The sequence below is a fragment of the Protopterus annectens genome, chromosome 9.part0 (genome assembly GCF_019279795.1).
Source record: "Protopterus annectens isolate FY-2018-M chromosome 9.part0, PAN1.0, whole genome shotgun sequence".
NCBI classification, from domain to species: Eukaryota; Metazoa; Chordata; order Ceratodontiformes; family Protopteridae; genus Protopterus; species Protopterus annectens.
This window is the reverse complement of record NC_056743.1, coordinates 1,758,561,636-1,758,584,264: the sequence shown is the minus strand read 5'-3', so window position 1 is coordinate 1,758,584,264 and position 22,629 is coordinate 1,758,561,636. Positions and strand designations below refer to the sequence as shown.

Sequence of the window (22,629 nt, the reverse complement as noted above, 5' to 3'; positions counted from 1 at the left end):
AGAGAGTACCCTATACACTTGTGCCTTCACAGCACTTCAATTAGTATGGGGATTGAGGATTGGGGGTTGGGGGTTGGAGGAAACCACTATATAGGAGAAGGATAGACAAGTCAAGGACAGGTATGCAGACTAGTGTGTGTGTTTGAATGTGCACCTCTGTTTGTGTGGGAAACAGTGACTCGGGGGGATTCTTGTGTCTACACAGTGTGGCCATAGCAGTTAAGTAGCATGACGTGTAGATCAGCAATGATATGCATATTGTGGTAGTAAATGCAATTCGGAGACTTGCAAATTAGCTGATAATAAGGATGCAAAATACCACATTGTGGGAACACAGCCTATCACACTAGGACCTTTAATGATCCATGGGTAAACTGTTATTATGATCATTATTATTTTTATTATTATTAGACAAATAATGCAGTCATTATGTAACAAAGCACCTGAGACTATATATGTACATAGAAACACATGAGATAATATTACTAGAAATGTTATAGCTGATAAAGCGACCCTTTACCATCACACATCACAGTGACTGATCTATCTGCTCACATTGAAGTTGTTTTTTCATTCCTTATGAAAGATACCCCTTTCTGGGATCAGTCTACATGACTGGAAGCATATTTACACAATCACATTGAGAATATATAAGGTCAAAATAAGGTGTCACTAAAAGCAAGATGTTTGTATTGTTGTCATTTAATCTGCTTACCTAGTGAAAGCCTATGGACCATAACTGTGACCTCTGCATCTGAAAGAATGTAAATGCAAATAAGGGAAAATACATATTAAACCTGAGATTAAATTACCTGCATGATTTGCTCTATTACACACACACACACACACACACACACACACACACACACACACACACACACACACACACACACACACACACACACACACACACACACATACACACACACACTCACACACACACACACACACACACACACACACACACACACACACACACACACACATATCAATATCTCTCTCTTTATATATATATATATATATATATATATATATATATATATGTATACAGCTTCTGGAGTCCATGCACCTAGTTAGCTGGGTTCCACAATTCGCAATTCCAATGGCTGATGGAGCGATCACAAAAGCTCAACATATATAGATGATCAACAAGTGTAATAGACTGACAATCCCATGTGGGAAAGAATTCCCTTTCCCGGGGATTGTGCAGTTTTGGAGTTTTGATATATAATTAGCAAGGGGTGTGGGTGTGCAGCCTTCTACATGGGGGAGTGGAAAAAACAATGTTTTTTTGTTTGGTTGCATGCAGTAAGAATTTTTGTAATGCATGTACAGTTGACTGACGGCATTTTCATTGTTGTCTTTTTGTGGTCAATGTTTTTGCATTGCACTGTGTTAACGTAATGCAGTACTTCCACACATATATATATATATATATATATATATATATATATATATATATATATATATAAAATGTAAAATACGTGTGCATAAGTGGTGCCTTTGGTCAAAACTCTCAAATGACAACACCTGTTATGTTGACACATTTTGGTCGACAAAGCAGAAAACTGACAGGTGTGTGAGACTGACAGTCTCCAGGGTTGGGGAATTTAACTGTTCCCCTTGGATTGTGGCCTCTTGCAGTTAGTATATATATAATTAGCAAGGGTTGTGGGGGTACAGGATGACTTTGTACCTTTTTTTTTAAGTATTACTTTGCATGCGGAGAGGATTTTTTTCATGCATGACTGGTGTACTGTCAACATTTGTGTTGTTGATCTTTTGTGATTGACATCAAACCTCTCAACTCTCCAGGTTTTAGCAGAATGTCCAGATTTTTGTCTCATATTTTTGGACTGTTCTTCATAAAATCTGTGGTTTCATGACAAATCACTGACAAATGGAGTCACAAAATAGTGACATTCATTTGAGTTTTAGACTTCATATCTTTCAGAAAATGCATGTTTCAGTTGTAACAAATCTTGTTACTCTACGATATTCTAAGTTTATAAGACCAATATTTAAAATTTATCCCTATGTTTGGGCCTCTGCCCCCCCATAATTTGGGGTTTTGTCCAAATGTCTTGCACTAAGAGGTTGAGAGATATGGACATTACTGACTGATTGTATATTTCAATCTTCATCATTACACCTATATATATATATATATATATATATATATATATAGGTAGAAGGGTTTTTGATTGCAATCCCATTGTAAGAGATGATGGGGGAATGAGATCACAACTACTTGGATGTGTAAGAGCTATTTTCAGAATTCACTGATATACTGTATCAATTACAGTGTATTTTTTGACATGTCAGGACTTGCAATATCAGTTTTTGTACTTGTGATAGTTAACCACTGAATTTCATGCTTGTGCTCAGTATGTGAGGTGGTGCGTTTTCTTTTACATTTGCAACTTGCTGCTATCTCTTTTACCCTTGTAGTGATTTGTATTATGCTTCGGAGTAATCTGTAATTGTCTTCAGACAAGGCTGTGGCTTAAATTTGTCCAATGAGACCATGTACTTAAAAATAAAAATTAAATTACCTCATTTCTTACTGCTCAGGTGCTCTTTTTGTTTTAGTGAACTTTGTGGTTTGCAGTCAAAGGTCTTGCGTAGCCTTCTACAGAACACCCTCCCTATTACAGGAACCCCACTTGGCATTCCTGAGAACACTGGAGAATATGAAGGTCTCTCCAAACACTATGTTATTGGGTGACTTCAACTACCCAAACATTGACTGGGAAAACTACTCAAGCCCAAACACCCTCGCCCAATGGTTCCTTGAATTTATAAACTCTAACGCAATGGAACAACTGGTCACCACTCCCACAAGAGGGAACAACATATTGGACCTGGTCATCACCAACATGGGGACTCTATGTTCCACACCAGAGGTAAACCCTCATTGGTAAGATCAGACCATAAACAAATTTCCCTGGACATCCATTTCCCTTCCCCACCCCCAGCCAAGGAAATCACTGTAAAGAATTTCTCAAAAGCCAACTTTGCACTTCGCAAGACTGAGGTGGAATCCGTCAAAGCCCCCCAGGCCAGAGGATAATACAGCCCAATCCAGAATCCTTTACAAATGCATTCTATGAGCACCTGCAGGAATGCATGGATCATGCTATCCCAAATAAAACAAAGACTCACTCCTCCAAAAACAGGAGACCGGTCTGGTGGACCCCGGCCATAAATAAGCTATACAACAGAAGGAGGAAGCTACTACATGACAGAGCAAAATCCCAAAAAGAGAAGGCATTTCTGATCAGTATTAGCAAAAAACTTCGATCCCTCGTAAAATCATCAAAGGCCAGTTTCAAACGAAAAATTGCCCAAGACACTAAAGATAATCACAAGGCCTTCTTTAGTTATGTCAGGAACATGGGTGGAAACTCCCAGATAGGCTCTGAATTGTTGCATAATGGTACAAAATATACCGAACCTACAGACATAGCCAACATCCTGGCAGACAGATTCAGCGCAAACTTCTCCCCCCCTTCCCCCCAAAGGAGCAAATGCCTATCCCAACTGAATGTAACCTCCCTGACATCACAGATGCACAGGTGAAAGCTGCCCTCTCCAAAGCAAAAAACAAAGCATCTATGGGACCGGACGGTGTCCCAGGCTGTGTCTTACATGAGCTCCAAGAAGAACTGAACCCTCACATTAAGTCACTGTTCAAACTTAGCCTTACTACAGGATATGTACCCAAAGAATGACGTACAGCTACAGTGGTCCCACTCCACAAAGGTGGTGCCACAACAGACCCCGGGAACTATCGCCCCATAAGCCTGACTAGTCTGGGCTGTAAAGCTATGGAGCATATTATCATGGAACTCATAAACAAAGACATTGGGAGCCTCCAGACACTGGACCCTACCCAATTCGGCTTTGTTAAGGGCAGATCTTGCCTCTTAAACTTAGTTGATTTCTTTGAAACAGTTACCAAAGACATAGATGACGGCAAGGTAGTCCACACAGCCTACCTGGACCTCGCAAAAGCCTTCGACACAATACCCCACTCGGGCATCATAAATAAGCTTACCAGCTTAAATATCAACCCCTGTATCACAAGATGGGTTGCAAACTGGCTCAGAGATAGAACCCACATGGTCAGAATCGCAGGTGCCATGTCCGAATCCAAACCAGTTACAAGTGGCATCCCACAGAGGTCAGTTCTGGGACCTCTCTTGTTCGGTATATACTTCTCTGAGGTTCAGGCTAATACGGGGGGGGGGATTATGGCTGACAAAGTTCGCAGATGACTGCAAACTGGGGGCCATAATTGAATCTCCAGCTGACACAAGCATCCTCCAAAAGGGTCTCACGGAGACGGATGCTTGGTGCCAGAGCCACGGCCTCAAGCTAAATGCTAAAAAGTGCATAGTCATCCCCTTTGGGAAAAACAAGGTGCCCACAAATTACCACATAGGTGGTAATCCATTAAGTACGGAAGAAGTAATTAGAGATTTGGGGACCAATGTAGATAGTAATCTCTCCTTTGATAATCACATTGCCAAAGTGGTTAGAAAGACCTTCTATATAGCCCACCTTATCACGAAAGGGTTCACATCTAGATCAAGAGAGGTCATTGTGCCCCTCTACTTATCACTCATCAGGCCCATAATTGAATACAATGCCCCTTTTGGGATGTACCTTACCCGACACCTGCATAGTCATCCCCTTTGGGAAAAACAAGGTGCCCACAAATTACCACATAGGTGGTAATCCATTAAGTACGGAAGAAGTAATTAGAGATTTGGGGACCAATGTAGATAGTAATCTCTCCTTTGATAATCACATTGCCAAAGTGGTTAGAATGACCTTCTATATAGCCCACCTTATCACGAAAGGGTTCACATCTAGATCAAGAGAGGTCATTGTGCCCCTCTACTTGTCACTCATCAGGCCCATAATTGAATACAATGCCCCTTTTGGGATGTACCTTACCCGACACCTGCAGCAACTGGAGAGACCCCAAAAGTACCTCACCAAGAGGATCATGGGCTACAAACAGATGTCCTATGCAGCTCGACTAAAGAAACTCCAGCTCTACTTAGTTGCTTACCGCCTACTCAGAGGCGATCTATGCCTGATTTACAAAGCCATGTCAAATCCAGAATTAATGGACATGCTCCACCTCAAAAACTCCAAGTCCCTTAGAGCTACACGCTCCAGGGACCTAAACCTCAGCACAAAAATAAATAGGACATGCTGGAGGGACAGATTAATTTCCTAGAGGCTCCCCTCACTCTGGAATAGAATCCCAATTCATGTTAGACATAGCCCCTCGCTGACCCTCTTCAAGCGAAATCTGGGACGTGGATGGGAAATCGCAATTCACCCCTGGGATCTCTTCTGTGTCCCTGCTAGACAGAGGCACAGTAAACTAATCTTAAAAGGGTACCTTCTGTGACCTACTTTACAGAGGCACAGTAGGCTAATCTAATAGGGAGGCGGAAGCCAAATACACCCTGGCTAGGCTTATAAATGCCCTAGGGCAGATAGCTTAGTATCTACCTATGAACCTAATGGCATTTAAACTAGTACAAGGTTCGGGGGTGGGAGGAAGTATTAGACTGCAGAGAGTACCCTATACACTTGTGCCTTCACAGCACTTCAATTAGTATGGGGATTGGAGGAAACCACTATATAGGAGAAGGATAGACAAGTCAAGGACAGGTATGCAGACTAGTGTGTGTGTTTGTGTTTGAATGTGCACCTCTGTTTGTCTGGGAAACAATGACTCAGGAGGATTCTTATGTCTACACAGTGTGGCCATAGCAGTTAAGTACCATGACGTGTAGATCAGCAATGATATGCATATTGTGGTAGTAAATGCAATTCAGAGACTTGCAAATTAGCTGATAATAAGGGTGCAAAATACCACATTGTGGGAACACTGCCTATCACACTAGGACCTTTAATGATCCATGGGTAAACTGTTATTATGATTATTATTATTTTTATTATTATTAGGCAAATAATGCAGTCATTATGTAAAAAAGCACCTGAGACTATATATGTACATAGAAACACATGAGATAATATTACTAGAAATTTTATAGCTGATAAAGCGACCCTGTACCATCACACATCATAGTGACTGATCTATCTACTCACATTGAAGTTGTTTTTTCATTCCTTTTGAAAGATACCCCTTTCTGGGATGACTGGAAGCATATTTACACAATCACAATGAGAATATATAAGGTCAAAATAAGGTGTCACTAAAAGCAAGATGTTTGTATTGTTGTCATTTTATCTGCTTGCCTAGTGAAAGCCTATGGACCATAACTGTGACCTCTGCATCTGAAAGAATGTAAATGCAAATAAGGGAAAATACATATTAAACCTGAGATTAAATTACCTGCATGATTTGCTCTATTACACACACACACACACATATCAATACACATACACACACTCTCTCACATATATATATATATATATATATATATATATATATATATATATAGATATATATATATAGATATATATATATATATATGTATACAGCTTCTGGAGTCCATACACCTAGTTAGTTGGGTTCCACACTTCGCAATTCCAATGGCTGATGGATCGATCACAAAAGCTCAACATATATAGATGATCAACAAGTGTAATAGACTGACAATCCCCAGGTGGGAAAGAATTCCCTTTCCCGGGGATTGTGCAGTCTTGGAGTTTTTATATATATAATTAGCAAGGGGTGTGGGTGTGCAGCCTTCTACATGGGGGAGTGGAAAAAACAATGTTTTTTTGTTTGGTTGCATGCAGTAAGAATTTTTGTAACGCATGTACAGTTGACTGACGGCATTTTCATTGTTGTCTTTTTGTGGTCAATGTTTTTGCATTGCACTGTGTTAACGTAATGCAGTACTTCCATATATATATATATATATATATATATATATATATATATATAAAAATATATATAATATATATATATAATGTAAAATACGTGTGCATAAGTGGTGCCTTTGGTCAAAACTCTCAAATGACAACACCTGTTATGTTGACACGTTTTGGTCGACAAAGCAGAAAACTTACAGGTGTGTGACACTGACAGTCTCCAGGGTTGGGGAATATAACTGTTCTCCTTGGATTGTGGGCTCTTGCAGTTAGTATATATATATAATTAGCAAGGGTTGTGGGGGTACAGGATGACTTTGTGCCTTTTTTTTTTTAAGTATTACTTTGCATGCGGAGAGGATTTTTTTCATGCATGAGTGGTGTACTGTCAACATATGTGTTGTTGATCTTTTGTGATTGACATCAAATCTCTCAACTCTCCAGGTTTTAGCAGAATGTCCAGATTTTTGTCTCATATTTTTGGACTGTTCTTCATAAAATCTGTGGTTTCATGACAAATCACTGACAAATGGAGTCACAAAATAGTGACATTCATTTGAGTTTTAGACTTCATATCTTTCAGAAAATGCATGTTTCAGTTGTAACAAATCTTGTTACTCTACGATATTCTAAGTTTATAAGACCAATATTTAAAATGTATCCCTATGTTTGGGCCTTTGCCCCCCCCCCCCCATAATTTGGGGTTTTGTCCAAATGTCTTGCACTAAGAGGTTGAGAGATATGGACATTACTGACTGATTGTATATTTCAATCTTCATCATTACACCTATATATATATATATATATATCTAGGTAGAAGGGTTTTTGATTGCAATCCCATTGTAAGAGATGATGGGGGAATGAGATCACAACTACTTGGATGTGTAAGAGCTATTTTCAGAATTCACTGATATACTGTATCAATTACAGTGTATTTTTTGACATCAGGACTTGTGATATCAGTTTTTGTGCTTGTGATAGTTAACCACTGAATTTCATGCTTGTGCTCAGTATGTGAGGTGGTGCATTTTCTTTTACATTTGCAACTTGCTGCTATCTCATTTACCCTTGTAGTGATTTGTGTTATGCTTCTAAGTAATCTGTAATTGTCTTCGGACAAGGCTGTGGCTTAAATTTGTCCAATGAGACCATGTACTTAAAAATAAAAATTAAATTACCTCATTTCTTACTGCTCAGGTGCTCTTTTTGTTTTAGTGAACTTTGTGGTTTGCAGTCAAAGGTCTTGCTAAAAATTATAGGGCCAAATTAAAGACTCATCTGTCCATCAATAACATCATCAGCCCATTTTTGCCACAACGTCAGGTTGTCATATCATCTGGTGTCACCTTTCTTGATTCACAGGCACTTTGCTAACATTTTTGATGGTAATGCTGGACTGTTGCAGGTCTTTCCTTGTGCAGCCCATCTATCCCTTGGCTGGACATCCTTATTCCAGTCTCTCCCAAATCTTCTTTACCAAATAATTTGTTTTCCTGCCCATGTGACTGAACTACCATCTTTAATTAGGACTACTTTGCATATGCTCTGATGTCCTTTTCTGCATAGGTCACACAGTGTGCATCCTACTGCCCATCTCAGGCACTTCATCCCCATCACCTCAACATTTCTCAGCTGCTTTGACTTCACTGCCCACGTCTCTATGTCACTTAGAATTAGTGGTTCTAACACTGTTTGTACACCTTACATTTTAGATTCCTTTACATTCATTGGCATTCATCTGTCACACCACCCTTGACACTTTGTGTCAGTTGACTATAGCACTCTGGTTCTCACTTTGACTACCTCATTTAATTGTGGTTCCAAGATACTTGAATCTGCTAACCTGTTCCACTGTTTTCCCTTCTATCTCAGTTGTTATTCTCTTCTGATTTCCCCATTAGCTGCCAGTACAGTATTCTTATCTGTACTCAGTTTCATCCCATGTGCCTTCACTTTTGCACTCCATTCCCCTATCATTTGCTAAAGTACCTGTTCAGAGTTTGCTTGTAATGCCACATAGTCTGCATACAACAGTTTATTGATCGGTCCCCTCTGACATCTTTGCTAATGTACAGTAGTCCATGATCAGAATGAACAGCCGTGGACTCAGAACTGAACCCTGACACATCCACTCCCACTGTGAACCCCTTGGTGAGACCAAACACTGTTCATTCTTGTGTGACTGGGTGTTTGCACACAGTCTGCACTACTTTGACCAATATTTCTGGGACACTGAACCCTTTCTAAGACTGCCCAAATCAGCTTTCTGGGCACCTTGCCATATACTTTCTCCAAGTCTAGGAATGCCCAGTTGGACTCTTTCCTCATCTCCGGCTTATTCTGATTTGTCTCACTGCAAACATTGGGTTAGTAATACTACATCCTGATCTGAATCTAAACTGTTCATCTCCCATCTTACTTTCTTCTTCTCTGTATATTCATTATTCAAATCACATCCTCCACCACTTTCATGCAGTGTGACAAGTGTTTGAGACATCTGTACTGCCCATAGTTGTGAATATCCTATTTGTTCTTCACAATGGCACTGGAATGCTTATTCGCCATATATCTGAGATATGTTTTTCTCTCCATACCACAATGAGTACCATTAGAATCATTTCTCCCCTGACTCACATAACATTTTGATCATATTTCTCATGATGCCATCTGAGCCTGTTTCTTTCCCTGACTTCATTTTCCTTTCTACTATTCGTACGTCTGCAATAGACTCTTCTTCCTTTTTCATCTTCGGTTGTGCACACAGCAGTACAGCTTCTGCGGGGTTTTCTTCATTCAGAGTCTGCCTGAAGCATTAATTCATTTACCTTTTGTGTCCACAGGACTGCTGAGCAGGTTGTTGCTTGTATCACTTATGAATACCATCTGACATTTATTTTCATGTTTCTATAATTTTTTTGCAACCTGATAGAGCTTCTTTGTGCCATATGCTGAATCAGGTTCAAGAAGATGGTAAAGTTTCTCTGATGCCTTGCTGTTTTCCATTGCAACTGTAATCATAACTTCTTTTGATTTCCCCATTTGCGGCAATGGTTATCTCTCTTTTTCCCATGCTTCATCTTTCGATGACTTCCTGGAGTCTGTATTCCAACACCAGCTTTCCTTAGATACCTTATTTCCATACCTGACTTGGCTGCACAGATCCAAAGCTAGGTTAGGGTGAAGAGAGTTTAGCTGTTAGTGAGCACAATCAGCAGGTGTCAGTGGTGTGGAAATGCAGTACCAAACTTGCTTTATGAAGCTGTAAGGATATTACGGTTTCATAAATGAATGTCAGTAACGCATTTCCAGTCACGGCTGCTGTGCCAAAATGCTCATTGTGTGGTAAGTTAACTGCAGCAACTGTAGTGAGTAGCTTGTACATTTATAGAAAGCAGCTTTTTTATTTATTTATTTTTTTTTTTGCACTCCTTAACTTTGATTTGAGAGGAGTGTCACTTTGGGGACTTTTCAGCTCCACATATTTCTACTTCATCCTGAAGTGTTAGAGCCCTGAGCATTTCCTTAAACACCTATGTTTTTGTCTTTATTCTTGTTTCTGTTAATCTTACAGCCTTCAGGAAAAAAATACCATCAAGAAAAAACAAAAATGCCCTAGATACTGAATTTAAAATAACAGTTTAATAACAAAAGGTAAATGTTTTCATCAGAAGCCACAACAGACTTAAAATTTTTCCAACTGTTATTTCAAAATAGTGAAACACCAAGTCTTAATTACTAAAATAAATAAATACAAGCCTAAACAGACAAACATCATATGACAAATCGAGACTGATTTTGATTGACTAAAAAAGAGAAACACTTCTATATCTACTAACCTTCCAGTATGACAACTGTTTTAAAGGTTTGATTTTTAAAACACATCAAAAATCAATGAAGTCATTTAATCCCAGAACAGTCACTGTGTCAAGCAAGATTTACCAATGATATTCTTTGTTATCTAGCTTATTTTCTATGTCTCCATCCTGTCTATCAGAAATATGATAGTCAATTACATAGAAAATGAACCTCTTAAATGAGTTGCACTATGCTGAATGTCTGTAAAGAGCATTGAAAATATTTTTCTTTCTAAGGCCATAATTATATACTTATATGAGGGTTTGAAATGTCCATGTTGTTTTTCCTCACCTTTTAATGCCTCACACCTACTGCACTCTGCAATGTAAACAATATACATTGCACTGCATATAAAATATCCTAGTGCATTATAAGACCTATTTGTTTTTAGAATTCAATAAAAGGGACTCTGTGATATATATATATATATATATATATATATATATATATATAAAACGTGTGTATATGTATATATATATATATATATATATATATATATATATATATATATATATATATATATATATATATATATATATATATATATATATATATATATATATATATTTATTTATTTATTTATTTAACATTTGTTAACCGGGAAAGTCTGACTTGAAATGAAGCCAATTTTCAGAGGAGGCCCGGGGAGATATGCTCCGGATGCAAGTCTTTGTAAGGTGGGAGAAAACCGAAGCACCCAGTGGAAACCCACACGAATGCAGGGAGGACATGCAGACCCCGCACAGAAGGCACCCCAGCCGAGAATCGAAATGAAGAATCTCTCTGTGTGGCGACAATGCTACCGCTGCACCACTGCGCCGTCTGTCTGGACTGATGAGGTTGTTCACATGTATATATGCCCTTTAAAATGCTTGTGTTTTACTTCTTTCCATTCAAAATAATTTTTAACATAATTTTGAAATAAACATTGGGATGTACCCCAGTTTGCTAAATAAACTACCTAAGGCTCTTAAAAGTTTGCAGTTATTTTGAGCAATAGATTTTATTCCACTTGTATACAAAGGATATTTGACTGCTGTTGCCAATGTCCAGCCAGATCCACATTTGCTACTCTTTTGTAGCCTGATGTTTGTTATTCTTTGCTTTCGCTATACATTTACCAATAAGATCAAGTAAATATTCGCTATACAAAAATATCCAGTTCTCTATTTACCAATTCATCATTAGATCTTAGAGCCAGCCTTTTCTTATCATTACACATAGCTGACTCTGGCCACCAGCAGTTTATGCCGGGGACCATCCGTTTCAATGGGGATGCCTTTGCAAGCTTTGATTTTAGCCGACTGTCCTTTCCTTACAAGGAGGAATTCTACCTGAATTGCACAGTGACAATCTTGTGTGCGATCTTGTGACTTATGTCTCTTTTGTAAACCATATGTTTGCCACCATTAAGCTATTTGTCAGGCAGAAGTCTAGAATGTCCTCTCTTTATTTATTCCTGTTACTTCACTCATGTCTGCCAAGGCAGGCCACTTATCCCATTCGTCATCTGTTCTCCACTTTTAAAGTTGGACTTTTAGGTTTATACACATTTCTGTCATTCACTCCTCAGGACATCAAGGATTATCATTCATTTCTGGGATTTACATTTCTATTATTTTCCCTACTACCAAGCTTAAACACAGTGGACTAACAATAAGCTTCTTACTTATTCCTATATCTTTATTTATTACTTTCTAACTAGAATACAAAAAATAGCTGATCCTCTTATAGACACCCTAGCTAATATTATTTTATAACATGCTAGCTCATATAGCCTGACAGGATATAGCAAGAAACTATATCATAACTGCCAATATCAACATATGTTTGAAAAAATAAAAATAAAGCTACTACTTGCTACTACATAGGCATTTCTGTGTCTTTAACCAAATATCTGCATTATCACTTTCATGTATAATTGCAGCTAAACCATAAAACATTGCTACCAACTGCACAACAATCACAAAATTTAAACAAATAGCACTGTCCTTCTCTCTATCTACCTCCCTATCTACAACTTTAACACTTAACATTTGTTTAATCTTACTTAAATATAATATCAACCCAAAAAATTATGATTACATATACTAATAAAAATACTCTCTCAGTAATCCACCCTTTCTACAAGACTGTTTTAGAAATACAACCTCCACTGAATAAGAAGAAAATGTTACTATTGGGAATTAAATTTGTGCATAAACTAGCCTTTATCCAATGTTAGTATACTGTACATTAAAAATGTCTTTCGGGGGGGTATTAATTGGATCGGGGAACATTGATCTCATTCCTGGTCCTACTGAGAGTTCTGTGCCATACAACCTAATCATAGAGTCCTTCTTTCATTATAAAGAGTTAGAAATTATACAAATAAATGCTAGAATTCTTTGCAACTAGATATCACAAAACACCAAGCAATGCACGTCATCTCAAAAACTTGGCTAAGGCATCACATTCTTTCTAAAGAGTGTGAAATTCCTTAATATAAAATATTCAGAAATGATAGAGTGAAAGAGTAGCAATATACAATATATGCACAGTTAAGACTTAAAACCGTACCACACTCAGACTGCCAAAAGAAATATGAAGAGAAGCTATTCATGTAAACATTGTGATGCAAAACAGCAAATAGTTATAGATCAGATGCATACATTTAAAGCATACAACTGCTGAAAACCTAGTGGCTGAAACCAGATCATAGTTCTATAACTAATATACTAGGTGGCATCAATACGCCATAGAATAGACAAGAAAGTGCATATTTAATTTCAGAAATCAATCATTTAGGTTTTATGTACTTAACTACATCTTCACCAAGGAAGGACCAAAATACTGGGATTTTAAACATACTGGACAGAAAATTAGCTAAACAGTCTAGTAATTACAAATGCTATAGAACTGCTTCAGGTTATGCAGTTGGAATCTATAAGCCTCCTACTGCCTACTGCAAAATCTACCAACAGCAAAAGCATGAAATATTTACCAATTTGTTAACCCCAAGAAGTATTCAGCAAAGCTGAGTGCTAACACCTTCAGGAATTACCACACATTGACTCATTACTGCAAATTCTAAACTCTTTCCTTTTAAGGTTACTAAACACATATATCCTTTTGTACAGAATAAGAAATTGTACCCTTCCATGGCTTGATAAAACAATGAGAAAAAGCATGCCCGTAAGTGACCATGCATGGAGAATGCACAAGGGGACAAATGACAACAAATGGTGGAAACTCAGCAGGAAGCAAGCAATACATTTAAATCAGTAAAAGCAAAAAGGGATTACCTTAGTGATTGTTAAAACAGAAATCTAAGCAACCAGCAGCATTTAGACAACTATAAACAAGTACTAGGAAATACAAAATCATCTTGTGAGTTATGAGAATTTCCTTGCTCTACTCACACAGAAAGAAACAGCCAAGAAATTTGCACAATTCTTCCACTCTATAATCCAGAAGCATTGAAGTGAGTGGAACAATTATAAAGTACTTATTCACAAGAGGGACCTGTTGGTACAATGATTAAGGTCATCACCCCCCCCATGCCCAAGCTACAAGGTTCAGTCCTGACCTCCAGCCAATGGCTATTTGAAATTTACATGTTCTGAGTGTTTCCATCTCAAACTCACCCAGAATGGAGCTGTGAGCAGCAGCACAGACCTTACATGGTGCCCTATAGGGGTAACAGTTGTATAGAACAGCTGCTTTGGGCATCTGCTGTGGAGCACATTATTTTCAAGATAGGAAAACACAGATCATAGACTATGAGACATGGCATGGCTAGCCTCTCAATAATGTAAAATATGGCTCTAGGTGATTCAGTTATGTTGACAAATGTTCCCAAGCGGGCATGGATATTTGCTAATGATAAGTGAGTTGAGGATCTGGCCTATACTAACCTGCTCCAGGGACTCATGCTAAGGGTGGGAGGGGTGCATATACCCCTACTAGCCAGTGTGTGCCTGCCGCAAAGCCCAGACGCCCTGCATCAATAAGTTGCTGGTTATCTTATGTTGCGTTACCAAACTTAGGTTACTTGGGATAGTTGGGTTGAGCTAAAAATGGACATAAAAGAATCAAACTGCCAAACAAGAACTAATAATTGCTGCACCTAATGTAGGTTCACTGACAGGACAGAGCTTGGAAGTAGATGACATAATGGTCAGGAGGAGGCTAGACATCCTATGTATCTTGGAGACAAGATAGAAGAGCGGTGCAGCAAAGTCAGTTGGCTTTTAGTAGATTCAGAATCTACTACTCAGGCGAACACACTAGAAATGGTGTGGGAATTGCAGTGAAGGAGAAGCTTCAGAAGGCAGTGAGGGATGTAATCAGAATTAGTGGCAGACTCATGGCAGTCAGGCTCCATAGGTTCATAGGTTCATAGGTTGATACTAGGCTATCAGCCCTAGGGCCTATACAAGCCTAGCCATAACAATTCCCTGGCTATTTCTTCCCACATTATTTACTTTCCTGGACCCCTGTCTAGCAGGGCGACTGACGTGATCCCTGGGGTGAATTTCCTTTCTCCCATAGGTTTCTCTTGAAGAGGTCCAAAGAGGCACTCTGCTTGACATGTATGGGCAATCTATTCCAGAGTCTGGGAGTCTCTGGGTCAGGAACCTATCCCTCCAGCATGTTTTGTTTATTGTGATGACAAGGTTTAGATCCCTGAGCGCTCTGAGGGATTGGGATTTCTTTAAGTGTAGCATGTCCAACAGCTCTGGGTTTGACATGGCCTTGTATGTTAAGCAGAGATCGCCTCTGAGTAGACGATATGTGACAGAGTATAGCTGGAGTTTTTAAAGGCGGTCAGCGTGGGCATCTGCTTTAGGCCTGTGATTCTTTAGTGAGGTATTTCTGAGGCCTTTCCAGTTGTTGTAGATGTCTTGAGAGGTACATACCAAATGGGCGTTGTATTCTATAATGGGTCTAATGAGGGATGAGTACAGTGGGACAATGACCTCCTTTTTCTGGATGAAAGATGAGGTGTGCCACAGAAGGATTTCCTGACTGTTGTGGCGATGTGGTTATCGAAGGTGAGACCACTGTCCACCTGTGTCCCTAAGTCTCTTATCACACTTTCTGTGTTTAGTGTGCCACCTATATGGTAATTCATGGATACATGTTTTTTCCCAAAGGGGATAACAATACATTTCTTGGCATTGAGCTTGAGCCCATGGCTCTGGCACCAAGCATCTATTTCTGTAAGGCCCTTTGTAGAGTATCCACATCATTTGGGATTCAATAATGGCTCCCAGTTTGGAGTCATCTGCAAACTTTGTTAGCCAGAGTCCCTTAGTGTTGACCTGTACTTCAGAGAAGTAGATGCCAAACAAGAGCGGCCCCAGGACTGAACCCTGAGATACTCCACTTGTCACTTGTCTGGAGCTGGATTTGGAGTCGGCTACTTTTACAGTGTGGGTTCTATCAGTAAGCCATTTAGCAACCCATTGGGTGACATAGGGATTAATGCCCAACTTAGTAAGTTTATCTATGATTCCAGAGTGGGGGATGGTGTCAAAGGCCTTGGCAAGGTCTAGATAGGCTGTGTGGACCACCTTACCCTTGTCCATGGCTCTGGAGACTGATTCAAAGAAGTCAATCAGGTTCAGGAGACAAGATCGGCCCTTCACAAACCCAAACTGGGTGGGGTCCAGTGTTTGAAGGTTGCCAATGTCTTTGTTTATAAGTTCCATGATAATACATTCCATGGCCTTGCAGATAAGGCTCGTCAGACTGATGGGACGGTAGTTTCCGGGATCCATGGTGGATCCCCCCTTGTGGATTGGGATAACTGTAGCTCTGCCACTCAGTGGGCACGAAACCTGAGGTGAGGCTATGATTAAACATGACACTTAGGTGAGGTGCCAGTTCATATTGTAGTTCATGTAGTACACAGCCCGGGATGTCATCTGGTCCCATGGATGCTGTATTCTTGGCTTTAGAGAGTGCGTTTTGTATCTGTGTGGCCGTTATTACTGGAATTTGGCAATCTTCTGGTATTGAGATGGGCCATTTAGGGGTGAGAGGGGTGAAGTTGGCACTGAATCCATCTGATATTTAATGCCATTCTGTTTTAGCTCAAGATCTGAGCATTGCCATTTAGATTCTTGACATAGTTATAGAATGCTTTGTGGTTGTCTTTGGAATCTTTGGCAATTTTATTTTCGTAACTAGCTTTGGAGGATTTTATGAGGCATCTCAGTTTCTTACTGAGGCCAATAAGGGAGTTTTTTGCATCCTGGGATTTTCCTCTTTTCTGCAAAAGTTTCTTCCTTTTATTGTAAAGTTTGTTTATGGCAGGGGACCACCAGATTGGCTTCCTTTTTGGATGAGAGCATTTTGGTTCTATTTGGGATGGCACGATTCATGCATGAGTGGATGTGCTCGTACAGTGCCTTAGTGTAGGATTCAGCAGTTGAACTTTCAGTTCCTGTCTGCATGGGTGTTATGAAGTTTGTCACTTCTGACTTGAGTAGCATGACGTTGGCTTTTTTATGGAGGTTTCTTTACTGGGGGGGTGTGGGTGGGATGTGGATGTTAAGGGTGATCAGCTTATGGTCAGACATGACTAACGAGGGGGTGACATAGGTGTGGAGCATTGATTTCCCATGTTGGTAAAGACCAGGTCTAGGATATTGGAGCCCTGACTATGGATTAGTTGATCCAGGGCATTGGAATTTATGAATTCCAAGAACCGGTGTTGGTACACGAGTAGTTTTCCCAGTTAATGGCAGGGTAGTTAAAATCACCCAGTATGAGAGTGTTTGGTTCTATCTTAATATTTTCCAGTATGTTTAGAAAGGTGTAGTGAGAATCTTGGGGTATGGTGGGGGATCTGTAGCAAGCTACAATTTGGATTGCAGTCTTACCTAGTGTTAGTTGCACTTGGAGAATTTCAGACACATTGTGTTGGCCAGCCTGGAGGTGTGAATATCCTTGGTGAATATTGACACTCCTCCACTTTTAGTGTTTCGGTCATGGTTTGGTGGCCGAAAAGTGTGGTAAGAGTTGTAGCCTGACATTGCAGGGGTGCTCTCTGGAGCCTTGAACCAGGTCTCAGTTACTGCACAGATATCGATGTTCTCCATTTTTAGAAGTGCCTCGAGAGAGTGCATTTTGAGGTTTAGACTTCTAGCATTGAGTAGCATTACCTTCAGATTTTGCATGCTTGTACCTGTTATGGTGGTGGTTTTGTCCTTTGAAATTTGCCTAAAAAAGGCATCCAGCCTAAAAATAGGGCAGGATTCATAATCTCAGCCTATGTCCCACAGCAGGGTTGTGATAGTGAGGAAAACAGTGCATTCAGACAGCAGCTGCCACAATCAGTTGCAAGCAGAAGTTAGAGAAGGCCATAAAGTCAACAAAGACCAGACTGAAAACTTGTAAGTTGACTGTACAGAAGACATTGCAGTTTAAAGAATTACTGAGAGCTCTACCACCTTAAGAAGAGGAGGAAATAAGTGTAACTGAAGAAGAATGGCAGTGCCTCAAAGCAGCATGTGTGAGGACTACAGAACAGATATGTGGCTGAGCCAGGTATGAAATAAGGTACATTAGGAAAGCTGGTGGTGGAATGCAGAAGTCCAGGAAGTCATCCAAAGAAAGGAGTGCAGGAAAAAGTGGAAGACAGAAAAGACAGACCAGGCTAAGAGGAAATATTAGTTGGCTAACAAAGAGGCTACGAAAGGAGTTGCATTAGCAAAGAACAGGCCATCAGAGGCACACTACCAGCTTCTGGAAAGTGAGTCAGTAGATCCCAGAAAGAAACTATATCAGGTTGCAAGACAAAGACAGAAAGATAGAGAAGATAGTCAGACACCCTTATTCAGGGATGCCAGAAAGACCTGCTTATCAGTCCACAGGATATCAATGACAGATGGAAGGAGTACTTCCATCAGTTGCTGAATGAAGAAAGCCCCACAGAAGTTGTACTGCACCAGATGCAGTCTACAATGAGAGAAGAGGAGGAGCCCAGCATAGAAGAAGTAAGAACAGCACTAAGGAGAATAAAGTCAGAGAACATAGCTCTCAACCTCCCATCTCCAAAATGAGAAACACTAGCACTCATAATGTGGAATAAATGGGCAAAATGTGGAGCACTTACTAACGGCTTACTAACAACTTCTACTAGGAAGGTCATATGATGGTTAAAATATTCTGGTTTTACTTACAAAAAAGATCTTTTAATGAATTAATATGATTCATTTCCATTTACCATGGATATCAGTTAAAAAAATTGGGTCTATATTACAACAACAAATGCTTAAATGTTCAGATCTGTAAAGGTCGACCTTTATAGATCGAACAGTTAAATGTTTAAAGTTGTAAAAAAAAAAACAAATACAAGGAAAGGGTTATAGCAGGGGGGGCAAGCCCCCTGCACCCCCACACCCCCGTTACTTAAATATACCAACTCTGAGATCGCACGTCAGTGAACTACAGTGCAGAAATGAAAAATTTCCCATTCTCTACACTGTAGCGCGATATTGGAGTTGGTATATTTAAGTAGGGGGTGTGAGGGGTGCAGGGGGGCTTGCCCGCTGCTTAAACCCTTTCGTTTTTTTTTTTTGACTTGATAATTTTTTTTTTTACTTTTTAAAGAAATTCGAACACTTAACTGTTCGATCTATAAAGGCCGATCTTTAGAGATTCGAATATTTAAGCGTTCTTGGATCTAATAATGACCCAAAAAGATCATATCACTGAATGTTTGACAGAGCCTTTCAATGTGGAACTTCGAGGAACATGAACTTTTTAAGACCCCAAATGAGGTCACAGCAGATATTTATTTATTTTTTTTATTTTACTTTACATTTGTTGACCGGGTTTGTCCATCTGAGCTGGTAGCCTTTTTTTCCACGGAGGCTTGAGAAGAAAAGCTCCACAAGTTAACAATAAAGGTAATAAGTGTAATGAAAGTATAAAACATGTAACATTTCACATTGACAATAAAAGCAATAAAAAAAAAACATTGCAGAGTTTAGGTTGCCATCAGCATAAGTTTTGTTTAAAAGATGCACAGTTTAAAATAGCTTAGCTGAGGAGGGTACATACAGTGAGGATAATACAAGTGATATGAAATATGCAAGTGTTTAGATTGCGTGAAGAATAAAATACATAAATAAGGTGGATAAACAGAAATTAGCACCAGCGAGAGGCAGGCAGTGGGCTGTCCTATGATAGGAAGCCAGATTATGACTGGTGATTACAACGGCAAGACCAGTGATTTCTAAGGTATTCTTTAGTGGCTGATTTAAATTCTTTGAGTTTTTTTGAGAGACCTACTTTTTAGTTCCAGTTTGTTCCAAGTTATGGCTGGATAGCAGCTGTAGAGGTTGCAACCAACTTTGTTCTTGGGTTTATGGATTTGTAGTAGGTCTTGGTCTGAGTTTCTGATAATCCTAGATGGAGAATAGAAGGAGATTAAGGGAGATCGTTTGGGACAGTATAATGGTTGATACAATATGGAATGGATAATCAGAAGTTGAGAGAGGAGAAGCTGATGGGGAATTCTAGCCAGTTTACGTTTTTAGTGAGAATCAGTGATGAGATTTATAATTTTAGTTTGCTGCAAATATGGCCACTTTGTTATAGGTAGATTCTAACTTACTTAGGAGTGACAAATTGCTTTGTTAGTGAGGAACTTCTTATTTCTGTAAAAGAGGCCAAGTTTTTGGTGAATTTTCCTAATACAATTATTTACATGTAATTCAAATTTCAGTCGGTCATCAATTATGCTGCCTAGAAGTTTTGTGGAAGGTTCAGCAATGATAAGTGTGCTGTTAAGAGAAAGTGTGGAAAATGTGGATTTAAGGTGGTTTAGGATTTCAAGAAGAAAAAGTAAGATTTTTTTTTTTTTAGGATTTTTGAGAGAGGTGAGAGGACAGCTATAGGTCTGAAGTTGGAGATTTTAGTGGATTTGCATGTTGGCCATTCTTTTATGTGATCTTGTGACCACTGTGACCACTGATATGATAAAGATGCTAGGTGAGATAAGGGAAAAATGGCTCCGGAGGGTAATCATAGCAGTGTGGAGAGAAAGGTATATTTTAGATCACTGGAGAATAAGCATACTAGTGCCAGTTTTCATGAACAAAGGGGATTTTCACAATGTTGGGCAATGTCAAACTCCTGTCACACTGCATGAAAGTTCTGAGAGGGTGATTGATAAATGGATACGCAGAGCAGTAGAATGTAAGATGGGAAATGAACAGTTCAGATCCAGATCAGGATGCAGCACACTGACCTGATCTTTGCAGTGAGACAGATAGTTGAGAAGAAGCTACAGATGAGGAAAGAGTCCAACTGGACATTCTTAGACTGGGAGAACGCATATGATAAGGTCCCAAGAAATCGGATTTAGGCAGTCCTGCGGAGGTTTGAAGTCCCTGAAACATTGGTAAGATATATGCAAGCTATGTGCAAGGACCCAATGACTCAAGTATGACCAGTGTTTAGCCTCTCATAGGGTTTCCAGTAGGAGTGCGTGTGCATCAGGGCTCAGCTCTGAGCCCACTGCTATTCATACTTGTGATGGACTACATTAGCAAACAGGTTGGAGGGGACAGAGCAACAAAGTTGCTGTATGCAGATGAGGTGGCATTACAGGCAGACTCTGAGAAATAACTTCAGCAAAGTACAGGGGAATGGAATGCAAAACTGAATAATAATGAGTACAGATAGGACAGTTGCAATGGCCACAAATGGGGTAAATCAGAAGAAGGTGAAACTTGAGATTGAAGGGAAAGTAGTGGAACAGGTTAACAGCTTCAGATATCTGGAAGGGGTGATTGAGAAGAAAGGAAGTCTGAATGAGGAGGTCAAAGCTAGAGTTACAGTGGCTAAAGCCAACTGGTCATGTGTAATGTATGACAGAAGAATGCCAAAGAAGCTGAAGAGTAAGGCGGACAAAACATTGGTGTGACCAGTACTACTGCATGGTACAGAAACATGGGCAGTGAAGGTAGCGCAGTTGAAGCTAGAGGTGATGGAGATGAAGCACTTGAGACAGGTGGTAGGATGCACACTGTGGGGCTAGTCAAGAAATTAGGACATAAGAACAGAAGCCAAAGTAGCTCCAGTCGCAGAAAAGGTCAAAGAGATCAGATTACAGTGATTCAGGCACATGTACAGAAAGTAGAAGACAATCTGGTGAAGAAGATTTGGGACAGACAGGAAGAAGGCAAGAGGAAATGAGGATTTCCAGCAAAGAAGTGGACGGATTGTGTGAGAGAAGACCTGCTATAGTCAGGCATGAGGGCTGAAGAAGGTATGAGAGTGGCACTGAATAGAGACAGATGGCTACAGTTGACACAACACTCTGACCACATGTAGAAAATGGGAAAAGGGATGATGATTATTCACAAGCATCACAATCCCCCACACATTTAACTTGCATCTAGTATCTGTTACTTGTATAAAAACAGTTGAAAAATCATATAACCCCTTCATTACACATTCTATCACCATCTTACTCAAAAAGAGACAGGCCCTTTGTCAGCTGCTTCACTTACCAAGATTATAAACAGAATCGTCAGAGAATGATCCTTTCCAGAGATTTGTAAACTTAACAAAGGGCAATAGAAAAGCAAAACTGAGAATTATAGGCCAGTAACTATACTAAGTCCACCAATCAAAAACACCAAACAGATAGAATGGACAGTACATATTCATGCCATGGCTAACTAAAAAGATAATCTGCTAACTGAAGCACAGCATGGATTCAGACACAAATGTATTTCCAAAACTCCTTGCAAATAATAGTGAAAATGACCACCTATCTGCTTTTATTTTTTTTTTAACTTTACCAAAGCTTATAATGTAATATATCACTAAATCATTAACTCCTTTTAACAAAGCTACAAAAGATAGATTGTTCCACAATAGTCCAAAACCTATTTA

General features: G+C 39.5%; 1 protein-coding gene across 5 annotated transcripts in view; it reads right to left on the bottom strand.

The window, feature by feature from the left end:
- Positions 1 to 22,629, bottom strand: part of PLPPR2 (phospholipid phosphatase related 2) — a 504,385-nt gene that overhangs the window by 96,414 nt on the left and 385,342 nt on the right. The gene's annotated exons all lie outside the window — the stretch shown is intronic.